Raw genomic sequence first — 25296 nt, 5'->3', positions numbered from 1 at the left:
CGAAAGAGGGACGCGTCACCAAGACAATGGCCGGTAAGTATGAAATTCGTTTACTTTCACTAGGGAAAGTGCTGTCCCTTCTCTCTATCCTGCACTGATAGAGAGAAGGGAAGCACTTTTTCCGCAGTCCGCAGCAGCTAGTCCGCATCAATTCACTGCACATTTTGGGTAGATCCGCAGCCGTAATCCGCAACCCGGATTAGGTGCGGCATTGATGCGGACAGTTGCGGAGGAAATCCGCCACGTGGGGGCATGCCCTAATACTGCTCCTATATACAAGAATATAACTACTATAATACTGCTCCTATATACAAGAATATAACTACTATAATACTTCTCCTATATACAAGACTATAACTACTATAATACTGCCCCTATATACAAGAATATAACTACTATAATACTGCTCCTATATACAAGACTATAACTACTATAATACTACCCCTATATACAAGAATATAACTACTATAATACTGCCCCTATATACAAGAATAACTACAATAATACTGCCCCTATATACAATAATATAACTACTATATTACTGCCTCATATATACAAGAATATAACTACTACAATACTGCCCCTATATACAAGAATATAACTACTATAATACAGCCTCATATATACAAGAATATAACTACTATAATACTGCCCCTATATACAAGAATATAACTACTATAATACTGCCCCTATATACAAGAATATAACTACTATAATACTGCCCCTATATACAAGAATATAACTACTATAATACTACCCCCTATATACAAGAATATAACTACTATAATACTGCTCCTATATACAAGACTATAACTGCTATAATACTGCCCCTATATACCAGAATATAAGGACTATAATACTGCCTCCTATGTACGAGAATATAACTAATATAATACTGCCCCTATATACAAGAATATAACTACTATAATACTGCCCCTATATACAAGAATATAAGTACTATAATACTGCTCCTATATACAAGAATATAACTACTAGAATACTGCCCCCTATATACAAGAATATAACTACTATAATACTGCTCCTATATACAGGAATATAACTACTATAATACTGCCCCCTATATACAAGAATATATCTTCTATAATACTGCCTTCTATATACAGGAATATAACTACTATAATACTGCTCCCTATATACAAGAATATAACCACCATAATACAGCCCTCTATATACAAGAATATAACTACTATAATACTGCTAATATATACAAGAATATAACTACTATAATACTGCCCCTGTATACAAGAATATAACTACTATAATGCTGCCCCTATATACAAGAATATAACTACTTTAATACTGCCCTCTATATACAAGAATATAGCTACTATAATATTGCCCCTATATACAAGTATATAACTACTATAATACTGCCCCTATATACAAGAATATAACTGCTATAATACTGCCCTCTATATACAAAGAATATAACTACTATAATACTGCTCCTATATACAAGAATATATCTACTATAATACTGCCTCCTATATGCAAGAATATAACTACTATAATACTGCTCCTATATACAAGAATATAACTACTATAATACTGCCCCTATATACAAGAATATTACTACTATAATACTGCCCTCTATATACAAGAATATAACTACTATAATACTGCCTCCTATATGCAAGAATATAACTACTATAATACTGCTCCTATATACAAGAATATAACTACTACAATACTGCCCCTATATACAAGAATATAACTACTATAATACTGCCCCTATATACAAGAATATAACTACTATAATACTGCCCCTTTATACACACACACACACACACACACACACACACACACACACACACGTATATAACTACTATAATACTGTCCTTATATACAAGAATATAACTACTATAATACTGCCCCCTATATACAAGAATATAACTACTATAATACTGCCCCTATAAACAAGAATATAACTACTATAATACTGCCCTTATATACAAGAATATAACTACTATAATACTGCCCCTATATACAAGAATATAACTACTATAATACTGCTCCTATATACAAGAATATAACTACTATAATACTGCTCCTATATACAGGAATATAACTACTATAATACTGTCCCTATATACAAGAATATAACTACTATAATACTGCCCCTATATACAAGAATATAACTACTATAATACTGCTCCTATATACAAGAATCTAACTACTATAATACTGCCCCCTATATACAAGAATATAACTACTATAATACTGCTCCTATATACAAGAATATAACTACTATAATACTGCTCCTATATACAAGAATATAACTACTATAATACTGCTCCTATATACAAGAATATAACTACTATAATACTGCTCCTATATACAAGAATATAACTACTATAATACTGCTCCTATATACAAGAATATAACTACTATAATACTGCTTCCTATATACAAGAATATAACTACTATAATACTGCCCCTATATACAAGAATATAACTACTATATTACTGCACCCTATATACAAGAATATAACTACTATAATACTGCCCCTATATGCAAGAGTATAACTACTATAATACTGCCCCCTATGTACAAGAATATAACTACTATAATACCTCTCCTATATACAAGAATATAGCTACTATAATACTGCCCCTATATACAAGAATATAACTACTATAATACTGCCCCCTATATACAAGAATATAATTACTATAATACTGCTCCTATATACAAGAATATAACTACTATAATACTGCCCGCTATATACAAGAATATAACTACTATAATACTGCTCCTATATACAAGAATATAACTACTATAATACTGCCCCCTATGTACAAGAATATAACTACTATAATACCTCTCCTATATACAAGAATATAACTACTATAATACTGTTCCTATATACAAGAATATAACTACTATAATACTGCCCCCTATAAACAAGAATATAACTACTATAATACTGCTCCTATATACAAGAATATAACTGCTATAATACTGCCCCCTATAAACAAGAATATAACTACTATAATACTGCCCTATATACAAGAACATAACTACTATAATACTGCTCCTATATACAAGAATATAACTACTATAATACTGCCTCTATGTACAAGAATATGACTACAATAATATTGCCCCCTATATACAAGAATATAACTACTATAATACTGCTCTTATATACAAGAATATAACTACTATAATAATGTAATAGTCTGAGGTTTAGTGCGGCTGTGTTGACCTTGCTGGGGATGTTTCTTCTCATATTTTCTTGGACGTGGCTGTTTCCCGGGTATATAGGGGGACTGGGATATGATCTCATGTATCAGAGAGACTCTTAAGCTGTTGTTGACACTTATAAGTGTGTTGTGTTTGGCTATTAATATCGTGTATAATATGAATGTGTTTATGACAATTTATATAACTGATTATAGTAACAATATCGCGGCTGATCTCTACTGTGTAACAAATATCTGGTTGGATTAGTCAAATAAGTCAAATTACCGTATTTAAAGGGACAATAACGCTATGATAAAGCTTTCATTTTTGCATTGTGATTTTATTTTACAAAAATAAAGAAATAAATCGCCAAATAAAAAGCTAATATTTTTTTGGCGCATGTTGCTGTTATTTTTGCTTTGTTTATGTTGCACTTTTCCTGCTTTTGACTTCAATGGTAGCACAATACAAACCACAAGTGCAGGTTTCCTTGTGCTTTTGCTATTTTAATTTTTAAAAACACTTTCTTCGCTGAAGATTTGTGGCGCAGAAATACTACAATGTATAGTCACACATGAGGGTCTTAACTTCAGACAGTATAAAACGAGTCCAGAAAGGAAGAAATTGTCCAATTGGCGCAATATAAGCCAGGGTTTTGTTGCATATTGTTTTGTAACTCTTTCACATGGTATTTTTACAGCATTTTGGTATTGTATTTTTTTTTTCTGTTTTCATGTAAAAATTGTTACAAATAATAATTTTTCTGTTCATAAAGAAAACTAAGAAAAACAAACAAATAAGGAATTCCAATCACAATCTAACCCTCAACAATTTAATGATTTGTGATTTCACTCGAACACAGTGGTTCTACTAATCGCAATATATCCGTTTGGCTGTTTTTGGTAGAGCATGTCTGGAGATATTGATGATTAAATAGGTAGAAAAGTAATTTTTTTTTTTCATTGTTTTTTTTACAGCAATAAAATACATTATCCGAGCTTTATAACATAAAACCTAGAAAGAAAAAAAAATTGGCGCAACAAATTTTTCTAGCACCTGGAAACATCCCTTTGTTCAGGAGGAAACATTAAGATAAATGAAAAAATCTGTGGCCACTAGGGGGAGCTCACTGCATACTGATTTAAAACTAAGTTCAATAGCATCTCCTAGTGGCAGCTGCAGGTATTAACAGGCTAAGCCACTTCAGACCTCCCGGGATATTACAGGAAAATGTTACTAAACACTAAACCATGATATGTAAAAATGTGTCATATTGCACTTGTGGAGCAGAAAGATGGAGAATTTTACTGCTTCTATCATGGACGCCACTGCACTTACAAATCCTGTGTTTGTCTCTGATGTAGTTTTTTTTTTTATTTTTTTAAATGATGGTTACATGTACCTATTTTGCTTTGAAGAAAAAAATTTTGTTCCCTGATTTTCGATAATTATAGGGACAGAAAATGTCTTCACATCTTAGGCTCTGTTCACATCTGCATTGGGGTCCCGTTCTGACATTCCGTCGGAGGTTTCCGTCAGAATGGGACCCTAAGCAGGCACAAACTGAGAGCAGGGACCCGCGCCTATGAAACATTTATGGCAAATTGGACATGGAAAGGAGTGTCCATCAGCAAAAAAAATAAAAAAATTAAATTATCTATCTATCTATCTATCTATCTATCTATCTATCTGTCTCATATCTATCTGTCTCATCTATCTATCTATCTATCTATCTATCTATCTATCTATCTATCTATCTATCTATCTATCTATCTATCTATCTATCTATCTATCTATCTATCTATCTATCTATCTATATTATTGCTCCAATTTATCTAAAATGTAAATGAAAATGAAGTAGCTCTGCAATTAGTCTTGATTATTAACTCTCCTAAGGTTTTATGTATACAGCTGATCTTTGCAGACCCATGTGTTTCCCTGGTAACAGACTACAAACAAGCCCTGCGTAGTCTAATCTTGAATCTTCCATCTGTCTTCTCTTCTACTGTCTGTAGTGTATCAAGTAGAGGGACAGAGAGAGTGGAGTAACACATGACTGCAGGACCAGACTACACGAGGCTTGTATGTAGTCTGTAACCATCGAGACACATAGGTCTGCGTAGGACCTGCAGACAGGGCTGGCTTTAGGTTGGATGGCGCCCTGTGCGGGACTCTTTATTGCCGCCCCCTACACAAACCAAAAATGAACCTCATATATAGACACGCACATACTGGAACATATATACTGTATATACATAAAGACAGATATTTAGACATACATGCAAATATACATACACATATTCTGGAATATATACATACAGGTAAATATATAGACGTACAGACACATATATACACACACACCGGCAGATAAATACACAGACAGGAACATATGCAAATACATAAAAGGCACATATATACAAGCACAAAGACACATTCACAAACAGACCCATATATACCCAGTACAGATAATGTAGTCGATTTCACATGCAGTCCTATGTAACACCACAGATAACACAGTGATAACTCTCTGAGTACAGATAATGTAGTAGTTACCTGCAGTCCTATGTAACACCAGAGATAACACACCGTGATAACTCTCTGAGTACAGATAATGTAGATGTTACCTGCAGTCCTATGTAACACCACAGATAACACAGTGATAACTCTCTGAGTAAAAATAATGCAGTAGAGTTTACCTGCAGTCCTATGTAACATCACAGATAACACAGTGATAAGTCTCTGAGTACAGATAATGCAGTAAATGTTACCTGCAGTCCTATGTAACACCACAGATAACACAGTGATAACTCTCTGAGTGTAAATAATGCAGTAGAGGTTACCTGCAGTCCTATGTAACATCACAGATAACACAGTGATAACTCTCTGAGTACAGATAATGTAGTAGATGTTACCTGCAGTCCTATGTAACACCACAAATAACACAGTGATAACTCTGAGTACAGATAATGTAGTAGATGTTACCTGCAGCCCTATGTAACACCCAAGATAACACAGTACAGATAATGTAGTAGACGTTACCTGCAGTCCTATGTAACACCACAGACAACACAGTGATAACTCTCTGAGTATAAATAATGCAGTAGAGGTTACCTGCAGTCCTATGTAACATCACAGATAACACAGTGATAACTCTCTGAGTACAGATAATGTAGTAGATGTTACCTGCAGTCCTATGTAACACCACAGATAACACAGTGATAACTCTGAGTACAGATAATTTTGAAGATTTCACATGCAGCCCTATGTAACACCCAAGATAACACAGTACAGATAATGTAGTAGACGTTACCTGTAGTCCTATGTAACACCACAGATAACACAGTGATAACTCTTTGATTACAGATAATGTAGTAGATGTTACCTGCAGTCCTATGTAACACCACATATAACACAGTGATAACTCTGAGTACAAATAATTTCGAAGATTTCACATGCAGTCCTATGTAACACCCAAGATAACACAGTACAGATAATGTAGTAGACGTTACCTGCAGTCCTATGTAACACCACAGATAACACAGGGATAACTCTCTAAGAACAGATAATGTAGTAGATGATAACTGTACCCACAGACACATATAAACACACACACACACACACACACACTAACACACACACACACACACACACACACACACACACACACACACACACACACACACACACACACACACACACACACACACACACACACACACACACACACACACACACACACAGAGGCATATATATAAGGGCAGCAGAATATATAAGGGGCACCAGGGTGTAAAAGGGGCAGCAGGGTGTATAAGGGGCAGCAGGGTATATAAAGGGCAGCAGGGTATATAAGGGGCAGCAGGGTATATAAGGGGCAGCAGAGTATATAAGGAGCAGCAGAGTATATAGGGGAAGCAGGGTATATAAGGGTCAGCAGGGTATATAGGGGCAACAGGGTATATAGGGACAGCAGGGTATATAAGGGGCAGCAAAGTATATAAGGGGCCACAGGGGTATATAGGGGCAGCAGGGTATGTAGGGGCAGCAGTGTATATAGGGGCAGTAAGGTATATTTGGGCAGCAGGGTATATAAGGGGCCACAGGATATATAAGGGACAGCAGGGTATAGAGGAATCAGCAGGGTATATAATGGGCAGCAGGGTATAAAAGTGGCAGCAGTATATATAGGGGCAGCAGGGTATATAAGGGGCAGCAGGGTATATAAGGGGCAGCAGGGTATATAGGGGCATCAGGGTATATAGGGGCATCAGGGTGTATAGGAGGAAGCACAGATATCTTCGAGTAGGGGCAGCAGGGTATATAAGGGGCAGCAGGGTATATAGGAGGCAGCAGGTTATATAAGAGGCATCAGGGTATATCTTTGTTTTATCTGTTCTACTTTAATATTGAACACACACTTTACAAAGAGACATAAACACATGCAGAGGCACACACACACACACACACACACACACACACACACACACACACACACACACACACACACACACACACACACACAAACACAGAGACACACTGTATACACACAAAGACGCATACTGTATATACACACACACACACACACACACACACACACACACAGAGACACACTGTATACACACAGACACATACTGTATACACACAAAGACACATACTGTATATATACACACACACACACACACATACTGTATACACACACATATACACACAGAGACACATACTGTATAAACACAGACACTCACCATCTCTCCATGCTGACAGGGTCACAGGCTTTGTGCGGGACGGGCTGTGGGCGGAGCTTCCTCCTCTGCTCCTGCTCCTCGGCTCTTATTAAGGCCCCATGCACATGACCGTATTTTTTCACTCCCGTAAATACTGGCGGTAAATACAGGTCCTTTGTCACACGTTTTGAACCCGTATTTAACCCTTATTTACGGACCCTTAAAAAAAGGTGTCTGGAAATCATGTCACATCATCGCTCAGACGCCATTTTCTCTGCTTCTCTTTATTCAAACATTTAAATCCCTTGACGTCGCCTAGTACCGCTCCCGTAATTATGGGAGCCCCATAGACTTTTATGGGCCTGCCCGTACCGTAATTACGGCCTGAAATAGGACATGATCTTTAAAGGCAGAGCCCAGTGGCGCCCCCTACATGCTGGGAGGGTGCAGCGCTCGCACGGCTCGCAAAGCCCTATGGCCGTCCCTGCCTGCATACATGAAACGGTAGGACATTTTTAAACAAGGCTATCTGTACAGTTTTAGCATATTTTATTTTAAATGCAGTGGAGCAATAAAAAAAAGTTATTACACAAAAGTTTACACACCCTTTATGGCTCTAGATATTTGAACTGCAATAAGTCAATTGGTTTCCAAGCCCAGAACATAATATAAAAGCGGCAGAACATGACCGGGGAGATGTCCGACACAATTCCTTCTCCCTTTCCATTGGCTAATATGGCCGCTGAAGAGAGCACCGTCTCAAAAGTGGGGGCCCCTGATGTGTAAAGGTTTCGGGAGGGCAAGTTTCAGTTTTTGGCCTCCAGACTATCAGATTTTCTGGACTATCGGACATCTTCAAACAACAATTCTGACAATCAAGAGAGATGAAAATCCAAGTCCAGTAATCCGGAACTTTGCTTCTATGCTCAGGTGCATTCCAGACTATCAGGTGCCGGTCAAATGGAATTTTACTACCTAGTGATACTTTATGTCACACATTTCCAAACTTTGCAACTTTTTTCTAACTTTCTTAGAGCCGACCTGAAGTCAATTTTCTTTGTGTGTTTATTAATATGAGCAAAATGTGAATTCTTCAAATACCAGTCACATGTGGAAATATTTTAAGGATAGAGCGGCCTCTAAATGGGATTTCTGTTTACACCAGATTTAAGATCACTTTCCCTTTAAAAAAAAATAAAAAATCGCCCTAAATATAAGCCCCCCCAAGATAACCCCTCAAGATGGCTGCTCCATTGGTACATGCGGAGTGACCACCACTAATGACATTACTGAGCCTGTCGGAGTGGTCACCCAGCTTTCCATGGACCCTGCATTGTATCTGCCATTCAGGGTCTGTGAAAATCTGGGTGAAATCTCAACAATTATTCATCAGTACCGGGATTTTGGGTAGAAACGGTTTTAGCGCGCCATTTTTGGAGTCAGCGAATTGATATCATTGGTTTCTTATGAAGTGATTATGTAACAAGTATGTCTGGCAGTGCCTGTTATGGGGGAGGTGCCCTTTAAGAGTATATTGACACGCAGCGGTAATGGAGCCGCCGTATCGTATCACAAAAAACACCGTTTTTTCCCGCAGTGCACCTTCAAATAGACGCATTTTCTGTTGTATTCAAATCCGCGACCCCAAATTGTGGGAAAACGGTGACAAAATCGACGTGTAAATACAACACAGCCGCACCGTTAACGCTCTGCATGATATTCCCTTAAAGGGCACCTTCCCTATAACAGGTGCATGCCGCCAATCTGTGAGCTGCCCAGAGAGATTTGTTGGCACCCCTCCCTCTGGCACCCTGCACCCGGGGCACATGACCTGCCAGCCCCCATAACTATGCCCCTAGATCACACAATAAATATAGGGGACTGCGGGGACTCAACAGCTACGCCCATGTAGATGTCCCCTAATTTACTCCACCAACCAGTGATTTGGGATGTTCGTACCACATATGCCAGTCATTTATAATGTCAATGCTCGGTATAACAGACAGTTTTTATTCCTTTTTTGTTTTTTCATTTGATCTTATTATTAGCTTCAAAATGTCTGATGACTGTCAGTGAACGGAAACCTTCTTGTTTTAATCCAGAGGCTAAAAACCTGCCTTCTCACAGCTGAGGGTTTATTACAGCTGTATCCAGTCTAGACAAACCTCTATGACCTGAATACATCAGCAGTACAAATCTCTGCTGTCTTGATAGTTTGTTACAATGTATCAGTGCAGGTAAAATGGATCAGTCTGGAGCTCAGGCTTTTTATCTCACAGAGGATTGTTTAGACTGAATACAATTGTAACAAACCCTAAACGGTGATAAGATTAAGTCTCTATGGGTTTTTATAGCCTCTGGATGTAAACAAACATGTTCCTATTCACTGATAGCATGCAGAGATCTTGAAAATAGTGATTAATTGAAATGCAAAGTTTATTAGAACATGTAAATATAAAGCAGTTTGACGTAAATAAAGCTTCATTATCGTATAATAAAAGTTGTGAAACGTTTGTTTTTCAATTCCTCATTAGCTGCAAGATCGATGCTTGCTGTCAGTGAACAGATTTTTTTTTGTTTATACTCAGAGGCGAAAATCTTGTACAGTCCTAATTCTTCTCACAGCTGAGGGTTTGTTAGGGTATGTACACACGGGGCAGATCTGTTGAGGAAATTTCTTTGACGGAAAATGCAACCCGTACATGTGAATGGGTGTTATTATGTGCGTGGATTTCTGCGTGTTCCATTCAGATAAAGAGACAGTCAGAAACTTCGTCTCTCAGACATTAGACTGTGAGGTAAACATATCAGCAACATAATCTCTCTTTAGTCCTGATAGTTTGCTACAATGTATCAGTGCAGATAAAATGTATCAGACTTGCAGTATTGTCTAGACTCGATACAATTGTAACAAATCCCCCTTTATTCTGGGGGGGATTTTGCACAAAATGTAACACTTTTCCAGACTGTTACTATTGTTTCTTATGGGGCATTATGGAAGCACCCCGCCTACTATGATGTGGTAAAACAGTAAATATACAATATATTCCGGATGAGTCTGCTGGATCTGCTACATAAATAGTAGGTACCGGAGTATAGTAAGTATGCGGCGAGTACAGCGAAGCCCCCCTTACCTTACAGCAGAGGGGTCCCAGAATATCCCGTCATCTGTTTGCCATATACCCCATGCAGCAGAGCCGTGTCCTGTAGATCTTCAATACTCAGCTCTTCCAGAATAGACAAGGTCATTAAATGTAATCAGATCCCTATATAAATGGTCGGTATGTCCCAGCCCAGGGCACCGGCACCTCCTGCTCCTTGGAATATTCCTTATCCAGGGACTGAGTACAGAGAAGGTCTGCAGATCCCCGGTCTACAAGTCCCTGCTCTGGACTTTACTTCTCCCTCCCCTTTCTTACACAGAAGCTGAAGCCAACACATGTAGGAGTGGACTCCATGCAGATCCTCACTGCTCAGACTTCTCCGCTCGGGGGCTGGGAGCCTGTAAGGATCTGCAATTATCCTGGGGCAACTACAAATAAAAGTGTGGCCAGTGCCCTTTCATTTATAAGCCGCGATCGTACTATAGGTTACTACACATTAAATGGCCAACAAAGGCAAAAGCCAATGGTATCCATAGAACAGGTGGGCTCCAAAAGAAATGTCAAAATGGGGCCCCCTGCTGGTGGTGGTTCCTGCTATCACACCCCACCATCAAAGAACAGGACAGCAGGGCAAAGGGGATCAGATGCACTTCTTGAACAGGGGCCCTTTGTTGTCAGTGTCTGCCCCTGCAATACATACAGATGTATACAGCTCCCATAGAGTTACATGATAAGATTATACTGCCGCTAGGTACTAGAGGGAGCTCACTATATACAGAAATATATACAGCACCCATAGAGTTACATGACAACATTCTGCTGCCTGCAGTCACCAGTAGGGGGAGCTCACTACATACAGATTATACAGCTCCCATAGAGTTGCATGTTAACATTCTGCTGCCTGCAGCCACCACTAGAGGGAGCTCACTACATACAGATATATACAGCTCCCATAGAGTTACATGATAACATTCTGCTGCCTGCAGTCACCACTAGAGGGAGCTCACTACATACAGATATATACAGCTCCGATAGAGCTATATGATAACATTCTGCTGCCTGAAGATACCACTAGGGGAGCTCACTACATACAGCTCCTTTAGTTATATGATAACATTCTGCTGCCAGCAGTCACCACTAGGGGGGAGTTTACTACTTACAGATATATACAGCTTCCATAGAGTTACATGATAACATTCTGATGCCTGTAGCCACACCACTAGGGGGAGCTCACTACACACAGAAATATATAGTCCCTATAGAGTTGTATGATAACGTTCTGCTGCCTGCAGCCACCACTGGAGGGATCTCACTACATACAGATATTTACAGCTTCCATAAAGTTAAATGATAACATTCTCACTATCTGCAGTCACCACTAGGGGGAGCTCACTACACACAGAAATATACAGTCCCTATAGAGTTGCATGATAACATTCTGCTGCCTGCAGCCACCACTAGGGGGAGCTCACTATATACAGTTCCTTTAGTTATATGATAACATTCTGCTGCCTGCAGACACCACTAGGGGGAGCTCCACCATTTTCGTAGGCTGTTTCCACTAATTACAATGAACTAATGTTCATAAAACACTGACAACTCATCGGTGAGTAAGGGAAATATTATAGGGTATGTATACTTTTACAACCCTATAATAATGTACAAGTTTTTATTGCTCCAATGCTTCTGCTCCCACGAGTAGAGAAAGTTTAATCATTTATGTCTTACAAGATCAGACTAAAGATTTCAAAAGTTTATATACCCTTTATAAAAATATCCAAAAAGTTTTGCAAAGGATCCCCAAAAATTTAAATGGGTTGGAAACCATTTTTGTTTGGTATTACAGACGCAACAATTAACGTCCGAAATGCTCAAAACTGCAACTTCCAATATTAAAGTGAATGCAGTGAGTGGAACGTTGCAGCGAAGAGGAGATGGGAACATCTCAGGGGATTCGAGAATTTCACCTGCGCAGGAATTTCTGCTATTTCCAATTTCAGCCGTGTCAGATATTAAATTCTGGAAACGTTTCCCTCTTATCGCTCCATGTTTGGAATGCAGACACATGACTAAAACGAGGCTGCGCTATCACATCGCAGGTTTAGGGGTCATTTATTACAGAGAAAGAATTTATGATGCATATTTCGGTTCTGCGGTATTGTGTATGCTGAAGGTGGAAGGGTGGAGTAAAAAAAATCAACAACATGGCCCCTTTAAATCTGAAACTTAAAGACGATCTGTTACCAGATTATAAATTCTATATCTCCTACATAATCTGATCGGCGCTGTAATGTAGATAACAGTGGTTTTTATTTTGAAAAACGATCATTTTTGGCCAAGTTATGAGCAATTTTAGATTTATGCTAATTACTTGCTTATGACCAACTGGGCTTTTTTACCTTTTGACCAAGTGGGCGTTGTACAGAGGAGTGTATGACGCTGACCAATCAGTGACCAATCAGCGTCATACACTTCTCTCCGTTCATGTCCATTTGTACTCAGCACAGCGTGATCTCGCGAGATCACGCTGTGCTCTCACATACACCCACATTAACTTTACCGAAGTGTCTTGAGAGTGAATAGACATCACTGCCAGCCAGGACACGATGTCTATTCACACTCCCGACACTTCGGTAAAGTTTCTGTGGGACTTGCTCTCGCAGCACAGCGTGATCTCGCGAGATCACATTGTGCTGTGATTAAGTCCCACACAAACTTTACCGAAGTGTTAGGAGTGTGATAGACATCGCGTCCTGGCTGGTGGTGATGTCTATTCACACTCAATACACTTCAGTGACGTTAATGTGGGAGTATGTGAGAGCACAGCGTGATCTCGCGAGATCACGCTGTGCTGAGTACAAATGGACATGAACGGAGAGAAGTGTATGACGCTGATTGGTCACTGATTGGTCACTGATTGGTCAGCGTTATACATGTCTCTCCACAACGCCCACTTGGTCAAAAGTAAAAAAACGCCCAGTTGGGCATTAAGAAACTAATTAGCATAAATCTAAAATTGCTCATAACTTGCTAAAAAATTATAGTTTTTCAAAATAAAAACCACTGTTATCTACATTACATCGCCGATCAGATTATGTAGGAGACAGGGCACTTATAATCTGGTGACAGAGCCTCTTTAAGTCAGAATCAAGATGGCAGCTTTCTAGATAGCGGAGAGGAGAGGTAGGGAATTTTATAAAAAAAATACAAAAGGTCTAATACCTATAAAGAAAAATTCTGCGCTGATGCCCATTGCCGGCCCGCAGACCTTCTGGTTTACAACATGTATACCAAAAAGTTATGTCATGTGGCCACACCAACCAATGAACACCTGCTGCTGAGCGGTTTCATCCACACTGACATTACGTGATAGTGATTGGCTACCATGATCATGTGATGTCACTGTAAAAAGTTTATCTAGAACTGTTTATTAGAACATCTAATGTTCCAGTTTTGTGTCAAGAAATCTTAGTCATTGTATAATGAAAAGTTCTACAACTTTCTAATAGACTTTGTGTTTAAATTTCTCACTATTGTCAAGATCTCTTATTGCTGTCAGTGAATGGAAACATTCTTATTTACCTCCAGAGGCTGAAAACCTGTACAGACTTAATACTTCTCACAGCTGAGGTCTTGTTACAGTTGTATCCAGTCTAGACAATCCTCCATGAGGGAAATACATCAGAAGCACAAATCTCTCTCTCTGTCCTGATAGTTTGTTACAATCTATCAGAGCAGGTAAGATGTATCAGTCTAGACTGGATACAATTGTCACAAAACCTCAGCTGTGTGTGCAGGACTACGCCCCTTTGGGATACTGAGGGTAACAGTTTTTAATATGGGAATTTCTGGTGGGGGAAGACCCACCTTGTATAGATTTTGGTGGGAATTATCCCCTATAGAGATGTTGGATACTAACAGCCTCTTTGTTATAACTTTATTCTGCCTCTCCCTCATTAACAGGGGTGTGACAATGACACGAGGCCACCACAAGCACCACGTTTAGTGGTCAGAAGGTCCAGGTTTCATGGGCAGGAGATATCTGTCACAACTTTTACATCTTATATGTTTGGCTTGGTCAGTTGCTCATGTTACTTCAATAGAGGTGGAGATAAGCAGCTACCTGACGTCTTGGGCGCCTTTTATCTAAAAAAAAAAGAATCTGACAGGACAGAATTGAACCTGTGGTATCCTTGTTTCCCCCACGGCCAATGTCGGAGGACTGTCTTGTAGATCAAACAGATGTTTAGCGGATCCCATCAATATCAATATGATTTTCTCTTGTACCGAGAGTCAACGGCATTAAAAAATTAGCTTTTCTGTTTTTTATCACTTTCTCCCTTGTCATGCAGATTGTAATCAAGAAATCTCATGTCTGTTTCCTGCGTGACCTATAACTGATTTCACGTATGAGCCAAAAGCAAAACATCCTCTGCCAAATTCACCCCCGGGACCAACCAATGCCCCTCTCTACCATTCAGAGAGTTGTAGCCGTGTAAGTGCCATACAAGCAGGTTCTGCCATTATTATGGAGCCCAGCGACTACAATAGGACGTCAACGTGTGATTACTGGGGTTCCGAAACCCGGGACCTCGTCAAGAAACAGAGTCCCAGTCGTCCAGGTCCTGGGAGAAAAGCCAAAGGGGCTGCTGTGCTATACTGAGCCCCATGACCCCTTTATTCTCACCCTCGTTGAGTGTCCCTGTGGTTAGACCTTTATTTAATATGTGATATGTTTAGGTTTCTTATAATTACTTTGCTTGTTTATATCTATATTTGCATTAATAGATTTATTATATTTTTTCCGTATGTCCCTCCTGAGGTCATAAAAGACATTGTAACCATAGATTTATTTCTTACACCAGTTTGCCCCTGCCCCTACCATATAAGCCTCAGTTACGGGGTATTTTGCTGCATCTTTTATGACATTTAGTCCAGATCTGGGTTTGCTTTTAGGGTCTTTATACACAGCCCGACGTGGTGCCGTGTAAACGAGCGCTGATCAACAAGACCGCTTAATGATCGGCGCTTGTTTGCTCCTTTCACAAGGAGCTATGATCAGTAATGTATGGGGACGAGCGATCGGTACTACGATCGCTAATCCCCATACATTTCTATCATGTCTCCCAAGATGTGCTGCCGACAACCAGAATATTTTTGGCTGCATAAACGATACAATCAGTCAATGAATGAGCGTTTGCTTGTTCATCGACTGATCGTTGCCCTGATTACAAAGGACAGTGATCGGGAACGAGCGATCAGTGAGCGCCTTTTAATAAAACAGTCTATCAGTGTGATTGGTGCAACTTTCTAAATACTTTTTATCAAAAAATTATTTTTACTTTTTGAGATACAGCTACTTTGTATCCTGTGTACAGATCAGCTTTATCTTGTGCTGAATCCTGTATCCGTCAGGTCCGCGGGACTGGCGAGTTCAGTGACAGCGCGTCCTGCGTGTCCTTAGATGCTGCGGTCAATAGCGACCAAACCAGAACAAGAAACAAGTCACGACCAGGTGTTTGAAAAAATACAAATAATCTTTATTAAAGTCAATTAGACACATGGAGACAACATATAACACTTAGACATAATAAAATGCCATGGACCCTCGAACACAAACGGAATCCGAACGTAAAAGCAGAGTAGCCCCCCAGATGTAAAAATGGTCTGACACAACCTATATATGGCTAAAGTGCATAAGTACATATTGATAAGCAGCTACTAGGCATGGTACGCTTTGCACAGATGAACACATAAATAAGTATAGAGAATATATATAAGGTACAATCTAAGTAAAAACGACATGCAAAGTAGTATACCTACACCTGCGTATAAGAGGATAAATAGGAGATCAAGACCAGGAGGGGGACCTCTGCTTAACACAACGCGCGTTTCGCTGGTGCTTCGTCAGGGGTCAATAGCGACCACAGCACCAAAGTAGGTTGATAGCGGGAGTGGGATTGTCGGGCTGCCATGGCAGTCGTGTGCCTGACGACTGTCTTTACTAACAGGCACGGTAGGTTGGCGATACAATGGTATTGTAATATAGGATAAGCGATTGCAGGATCCCGTGTTCAAGTCCTCCTAGTGGGATTAAAAAAGTTTAATTAGGTATTTATTTTTTTTTTAAAAGTGGCCAAAGTAAAATCCATTTACTTTGCAGAAAGGAGAAAAAAATACATATAAAGTATCCACCTCCCCCCAAAAATGAATATAAGTTAATCAATAAATTATATATACCCCAAAATGGCGCCATTCAAATAAATATCCCACAAAAAACAAACTTCATACAAAGATTTTGACAGAAAATAGGAAGGTTATGGCTCTCATAAAACGGCAACGCAAAAACAACAAAAAAACAAAAAAACTTCTGTATCCTGAAGAGGTTAATGACAGGGAGCCATATAGAGGGGGCACTGGGCATAACTAGGGGGTGCCGAGGTTGAGGTTGAGGTAGTCCCTGATTCCTGTGGTAGCCCAAATGCTCCATATGAGGAGACTCGCACTATAAATGATGCATCATAGATGGGGACCTGGTACCGATTTTGCATTAAGGTCCAGGAAGTTATTTTGATAGGGATTTAGGTTAAATATGTCACTGATAAGATATTCGGGGATAACCCTGATATTTAAAAACTTTGAACAGCCTGAAACGGATTAAAGGTCCATGTTACTTGCAGCGCTCGGGTCCTGGATACGAATCTGTCCAGAGACACCATCTGTACGGAGATTGTGAGCTCAAAGTATAAAACATACTGACACTGTAGGTTAAAGGGGTATTACCATGGTAGTAAGTGATGACATAGTGCCAGGACGTGCCATGACAGTCGGATGGGGTGTCTGACCTCTGTGACCCCTGCCGATCCTGAGTTTAAGGCGCCGCAGTGCTGCTTTACTGCTGCATCTCCTTGAAAGATTCTCCCTGCACAGCTGCGCTGCTGGCCGCCAGTTGTGCAGGGTATTGCAGCACGGCGTTAATCACTTGAACAAGGGGCCACAGTGCTAAACCCCCCATTCTCAGGATCCACAGGGGTCCCAGAGATAGGACAACCAACGATCAGAAAGCAATGGCATATCCTAGCACAGCGCTCACTCAGCCTTTCCGAGGAAAGCTGATCAGAAACGAAGCGGCACAGCGATCACCTCAGCGCTTCTGATGCTTTGTTTTACTGATCGATGGGGGTCTCCATGCTCGGACTTCTGACATGTCACTATCACATGTCAAAAGTTTTTCAAAAGTTTAGTTACCCTTTAAAATACAAAAAAACTTGCAGATATCGACCCTGGTCGGATTCGAGCCCAGGACCCCAGTACTGCAAGGAAACAGTGCAACTCTATAACAGATTTTTTTCTATAAAAATCAACCCATACTGTATGTTAGCCGCTAAACATAAATTGCTTTTCTGTATTACTCTACTGTTTAGCTTCCTTTTTAGTAACAAACCAGAAATAGCGACAATCTCTGTGATTATAGACACGTTATCTCGTCTTCTGTTACACTAATCTGGATCAGAAGTTTCCACTCTGCTCGATGAGATCTGATACAGGCACAATCTATGCCATAAACTCTCTATAGACCCATAGTAAGACCCCGGGTCATCTGTGAGTCCAATGAAGTCACAGGTTCTGTCTGTGTAATTGACAGATGTGTCTCTTTATCTCCTTCCGTTGCTTCTTGTGATACCATCAACTCCCAAGCCCTCCATCCCTGGCAAGGATCTCAGGGTCTGTCTGCCTTAAAGAGACGCTTAACCTAAAACAGAGGCATAGATAGGTTTACCTGCACCCGGGGCAAAGATTCATTTTGCTCCCACCCCCATCTGACCTTCTTTTTCATATTGGTAAGGTCTAATAACTTTAGCAATAGTGACCCGTTTTCTGCTTTCTGCACAGTAGTAATGTCACTCTTCGTGCCCCCATACAGTAGTAATGTTCTCCATTTGTTACAATATAACACGAGCGTGTGCGTTTTGCGCACGCAAAAAACGCAGCGTTTTGCGTGCGCAAAAGGCACTTGACAGCTGCGTGTGTCATCAGTGTATGATGCGCGGCTGCGTGATTTTCGCGCAGCCGCCATCATAGAGATGAGGCTAGTCGACGTCAGTCACTGTCCAGGGTGCTGAAAGAGTTAACTGATCGGCAGTAACTCTTTCAGCACCCTCGACAGTGAATTCCGATCACCATATCGAGTAACCTGTTTAAAAAAAAAGAGGTTCGTACTTACCGAGAACTTCACGGCCGTTGCCTTGGTGACGCGTCCTTGGTGACGCGTCCTTGGTGACGCGCCTCTCTTGACATCTGGCCCCACCTCCCTGGATGACGCGGCAGTCCATGTGACCGCTGCAGCCTGTGCTTGGCTTGTGATTGGCTGCAGCTGTCACTTGGACTGAATTGTCATCCCGGGAGGTCAGACTGGAGGAAGAAGCCGGGAGTTATCGGTAAGTCAGAACTTTTTTTTTTTTTTACACGTTCACGTATATTGGGATCGGAAGTCACTGTCCAGGGTGCTGAACCAGTTTAACTCTTTCAGCACCCTGCACAGTGACTGTCTCCTGCCGGGTTCGGTCAAAACGAGTTCGGCCGAACCCGGTGAAGTTCGGTTCGCTCATCTCTAAGACACTCCGTTCGGATGTTTGTAAACAGAAAAGCACGTGGTGCTTTTCTGTTTACATTCAGTTTGACAGCTCTTGCGCGAATCACGCAGTTCGCACGGAAGTGCTTCCGTGCGACCTTCGTGGTTTTCACGCACCCATTGACTTCAATGGGTGCGTGATGCGCGAAAAACGCACGATTATAGAACATCTCGTGAGTTTTACGCAACGCACTCGCGCTGCGCAAAATTCACGCATTGTCTGCACTGCCCCATAGAGTAATATAGGTGCGTACGACACGCGTGAAAAGCACGCGCGTATATTACGCTCGTGTAAATGAGGCCTAAGGGTGCAAAGGGGGCATAACTACTATATAGGGAAACAAAAGGGGCCTAACTACTGAATAGGGGCACAAAGGGGGCATTATTACTATATAGAGCACAAAGGGTCCTACTACTATATAGAGGCACAAAGGGGGTCTAAGTACTATAAGGGGGGCCAAAGGAGCACCTAACTACTATATGTGGGCACCTATGGTGACCTAACTAACATGAGGATACAAAGGGGTCCTAACTACTATAAGGGAGCCCAAAGAGGAACCTAACTACTATATGGAGGCTCAAGGGGGACATATATACAGTACTATAATCAAGTACATAATTACAGCACCAGAAGAAAGCACAGTACATATATACAGCACCAGAACTAAGCTCAGTACATATATACAGCTCCAGAACTAAGCTCGGTACATTTATAAAGAACCAAGCTCAGTACATAAATTAAGTAAAAGAACCAAGCTCAGTACATATATACAATACAAGCAGAAATACAGCTGTCACGAAGCGGGTAGTGGACCCACTAGGCCGTACCGCCGTAGCGGGGAGGCAGCTGGCCAAACAACAGGACACCCCAGAAATACAATGTCCCGCACAAGGGTACCTGGATAGTCCAGATGGTGGCCGCAGCTCTGGCACAGATGGAGATGGGTGCAGCAGATAGCGCCAAACGTGGCAGATGACACAGGAGCCGCAAGTTGCGCCAGACGTGGCGGATTCCTCCGGACGTGGCAGATGACACGGGGCGTGGCGGATTCCTCCGGACGTGGCAGATGACACAGAACGTGGCGGATTCCTCCGGACATGGCAGATGACACAGGACGTGGCACGACTTGATACTAAGGCACAGCACGGGAAACAGGAACGGGGAACAAGGCACGGGTCACAACTGGAACGGGAAACACTAAGGGACCATTTGCAAGACAGACTGGGAAAACTAACAACGCTCAGGCAAGGATTAGAAGGCCAGGGGCCTTCTTATAGACCATGAAATCGTGGCAGTTGATGATGATGACGACTTCCTATTTGCGCGCGCTGGCCCTTTAAGGCCGGGCACGAGCGTGCGCGCGCACCCTACGGGACACAGCCGAACGGAGCGGATCCATGGCTGCGGGCGTCGGGAGGTGAGTAAACCCGACAGCCCGCGGCCATGGATGCTACAACAGCTCAGTGCAGAGATCATTTGCAAATTCAGGTTAGCCCCTGTCATGTACGTTTGTGCCATTTGAAACTACAACGCCCAGTATGGCCTGAACAAAGCTAAGTATATGCTGGAAGTTGCTGTTTCACAAAAAATAATGATACCACCCATCATCTCCCTGCAGGCCATACAGTGAATCCAGTACTGATCAGTCAAAGGGAGAATAAACATTTACATTCAGTGACTCACAGATGACATCTTCTCTGATTGGAATAATTTTTCTTCCTTTTCTTCTCCATCCGATTTAGACTGCCATGACAAGTCATCATGTCACACACTGTGCCACTGATTACAATCATGAAACACATTGTGTTTCCTGAAAATAAAGTGCCACACACACAGTGCCTGCTAAAAAGACACACACAACATACATACACACACACACACACACACACACACACACACACACACACACACACACACACACACACACACACACACACACACACACACATACTGTGCCTTATGCAAACAAAGCGAAGTGCCACACTTACACACTGTGCCCCTTCTACAGATTGCCACACGCTGTGTACCCTATAGATAAAGTCAAACAGTGCCCCTTGTAGATAGTGCAACAGTGCCTCATCTAGCTAGTGCCCCATAGTGCTCCCTGTAGAAAGTATCAAACAGCCACAAACCCACTCACCTGTGCATGTCTCCCTGCTGTCATCCTGCGATGCAGACCTGGCCTCTTGTGACCAGGCCTGCTCCTGCGCAGGCGCCAGCCAGGATAAGGTCATTGTCCCGCCTGCATCACAATAAAGGCGCCAAAATGCCGGGGTAGGAAACTGAAAATTTCCTTGCACCTGCCACGCTAAGTGAGGCTCTTCCATAGTATCTGCGTCCTAAGAACGTGAATACAATATAGCGCAGGAGGTATCGGGTCACAATCCCACTTCACGATCCTGCGGCCGCTGCCCCTCCCTTGCCCTCCATCCTAATTACGCCCAGGGCACATTTGCCGCCTGCCCCCTTAGCTACGCCCCCGGCTAAAATTAAAAAAATGGGGACACTTACATATTTGTTGATCTGCAAATTCCTGAAGTGGTTTTGAAGAAACCTGGCAAAGAAACCGGGCAGAGGACTATCTTCAAATGGTGTTCTCCATGTTTGACTGGAGGGGCTTATTTAAAGGGATAGGGACGAAAAAACCAAAGGCACCACCACTTTTTGTCAAACATTCTTTCACATGCAGTAGAAAAAAATGGTTGTCTCCTTAGACTTGGGCGCTCTTCAATTGAGACCCCCTACAAAAATGCACAATATTTCAATAGAGTGGGTGATGGAGGTGGTGAGTGTCTACCTGAAATCTCTGGTGCCAATTATGTCTACAGGAAGCAGGACATATCCATCCAGTTCAATCTGTTTTTGGCAACTCCCATAGTCAATATCTTGTAGACAGATCCTGCTGAAAGCTCTATAGCTAGATCTTCTGAAGTCTCACGTTAACCAGTAACACATTCTGATGGACTGCGGTGTAACAGAACCTGTAGTATCAGGGTAGAGCAGTCATGACCTCAACTACAGCCCCCCCCCCACCCCATAATGAGCAAAACAAGAGGGCAACACATTGACCGGAATAAAATAAGTATGTTTTAATTTTTTATTTTTTTTACTTTTTTATTATAGCACATTGTACATTACAACACAATAATTACATGTCAGTGTTAATAATCAACTAAACCAGAATAAAGGCTTTCGGCTGTCAACAGAAGATATTCTTGTCTCACAGGTAATTTCCGGAGGCCAGAATCAAAATCATCAGGAAACAGACGACAAGTTGGAGGCTACTTCAAAAAGAGGAAAAGGATATTTAGTGAAACAAGTTTACTTTGTCGTTATAAATTGTGTGAATTACAAAGGGATCAACTAAAATTTCAAAAGCACTGCTTTGTCCTGGAAGAAGCATTTTTTTTCAATATTTGAGGAAATATATATTTATTTTTACAGCTTTATACTTACTGGGTCACCAGTGGGATGAACAGTGCTCATCAGACTTTACCAAGTATATGAAAGTCTACTCCATTGGGCCACCGGGATCATGTAGATTGCTAATCATATTTTACTGTCAAAGGATTATGAAGAGTGTTAGTTATACTTTACCACCAAGTTTACGATTAGCATCTGGACTTCTGCTAATCAATGATTCTGTTATCTCTGTGTTTGGGGTCTGCTAGGAAATGCCTTTAGTCTGAGTCTGAATTTGGTCATCATTTAGCTTTGCCTGGTTAATTATGGCAGAGTACTTTTCTTGGGCTTATACTGTATATACTTCAGGCATGCATTACTCAGATGCTGGTTACACTGTTTCTGGCATGTGCTAAACTCTTTCCAGATTTTAGTTTGTGATTTTGTTCTTTTTTATGTATTTGTTTGTATTGTGGGATCTATTGGTCCTCTGAGAGATCTAGTTTTTGTATAGTGGTTTTATGTGTATCCCGGGATCAGAATTTCCACTGGTTTGTTTTCCTTTCTTGTGCATTTGGTGTGCTACCAAGCTGTTGTCTTACCCTACTGTGGAATAGTATTCAGATAGGGTCTGTGAGTCCTGTTAATTCTTGTCTGCTGTCTATTTATCTTTTAACTGCTTGCATGCTTTTCATCTGCCATCAGCTCCATTTATGCATCTTCTCCATCTTGTACTACCTTCAGTATTTGGTTCCGCTCATCCACTGTTGATTTACTTTTGATATCTGTCTTTATTGATGCATTCTTCACCCATGTGATAGCGATTGTCTGGTATTTCGAACATGAGCACGACCAGCGCCGTAACACAAGTACATGGAAACACTAGTCCACTGGGTCACTGGTATTATGAAGAGGCAGATCATATTTATCCCCAAGCATTTAGAAAAGTCTAGTCCACTGGGCCCCCAGGGACAAGAAGAAAATGAATGGAAAGACTAGTCCATTGGGCCATTAGGATTATGAAGATTGCTAATCATATTTTACTATCAATTATATGGAAAGACTAGTCCACTGGGCCATCAGGATTGATAAGAGTTCTATTTATATTTTACCACAAAGTATATGGAAAAACAAGTCAACTGGACCACCAGGATCATGAAGAGTGCTAATCAAACTTTACGACCAAGTATATGGGAACACTAGTCCACTGGGCCACCAGGATTATGAAGATTGCTAGTCAAACTTTACCAACAAGTATATGGAAAAACTAGTCCACTGGGCCACCGGGATTATGAAGAGTGCCAATCATATTTATCCCCAAGCATGTAGAAAGTCTAGTCCACTGGGCTCCCAGAGACAAGAAGAAAATTAATCTCACTATACTACCAAGAATATGGAAACACTAGTCCACTGGGTCACCAGGATTATGAAGATTAATAATCAAACTTTATCACCAAGTAAATGGAAAGACTAGTCTACTGGTCAACCAGGATTATGAAGAGTGCCAATCACATTTATCCCCAGGCATATGGAAAATTATAGTCCACTCGGACCCCATGGACAGGACGAAAATGAATCTCACTATACTACCAAGCATGGTCTAGACTCTAATCCAATAGATTACTAGGGACATGAAGAGGACTCATCACTGTTCTAATAGGCATATCGAAAGGTCTAATACACTGGGCTATCACAAACATAGAGAGAACATCCCACCGGACCGAATACAAGGTAGTGACCCTGGCCAGCGTCAGGAGTTTATGTGTGGCAGTTGCGCCCAGAAGTGAAATGAAGACAAGCCAGGACCAAGGAGCGGTAATTAAGTAAAGGGGTCTGGTCTGGGGTTGGATTTTATTTTTTGGGTTCTGGTTTGGAGTATGAAATAATTTAAGGGTCTGGGGGTCTGAATATGATTTTTGGGACTGGTCTTGGGGACTGGATTTATTTTAGGGCCTTATCTTGGAGAAAAATGGATTTAGGGGTTTGGTGCCTCCCATGCCCCTATACTGCATTTTGTACTTATGCGGCTGATTGTGTGAGGGTCCCAGCATGCTCCTCTTGTCAGGTCATGCTGGGAGTTGTACTTTTACAGAAGTTGTGTTTTTTTATTGTGATTTAGGCGGTAACTGTGCCCTCACTTTCATCTGGTAAATGCATTTAGAGTTTGCTATTTGTCCTACTGGTTTTCGTCACAACCCTGACCCAATTGTATATGGGACCTGGCAGATGCT

General features: G+C 41.1%; 1 protein-coding gene across 2 annotated transcripts in view; it reads right to left on the bottom strand.

Moving 5' to 3' along the window:
• The window catches only part of P2RY6 (pyrimidinergic receptor P2Y6), an 84749-nt gene extending 73494 nt beyond the window's left edge, over positions 1-11255 (bottom strand). For both annotated transcript variants that reach the window (XR_012880631.1, XM_075849926.1), the window contains exon 1: positions 11061-11255. The gene's annotated coding sequence lies outside the window, so the exon portion shown is untranslated. The remainder of the gene's footprint in view (positions 1-11060) is intronic.
• Positions 11256-25296: the final 14041 nt, after the last annotated feature.

Source organism: Rhinoderma darwinii, chromosome 2, assembly GCF_050947455.1.
Source record: "Rhinoderma darwinii isolate aRhiDar2 chromosome 2, aRhiDar2.hap1, whole genome shotgun sequence".
Taxonomy (NCBI): Eukaryota; Metazoa; Chordata; class Amphibia; order Anura; family Rhinodermatidae; genus Rhinoderma; species Rhinoderma darwinii.
Note: the sequence above shows the minus strand (reverse complement) of the source record. Positions and strands in the feature narration are given on the sequence as shown.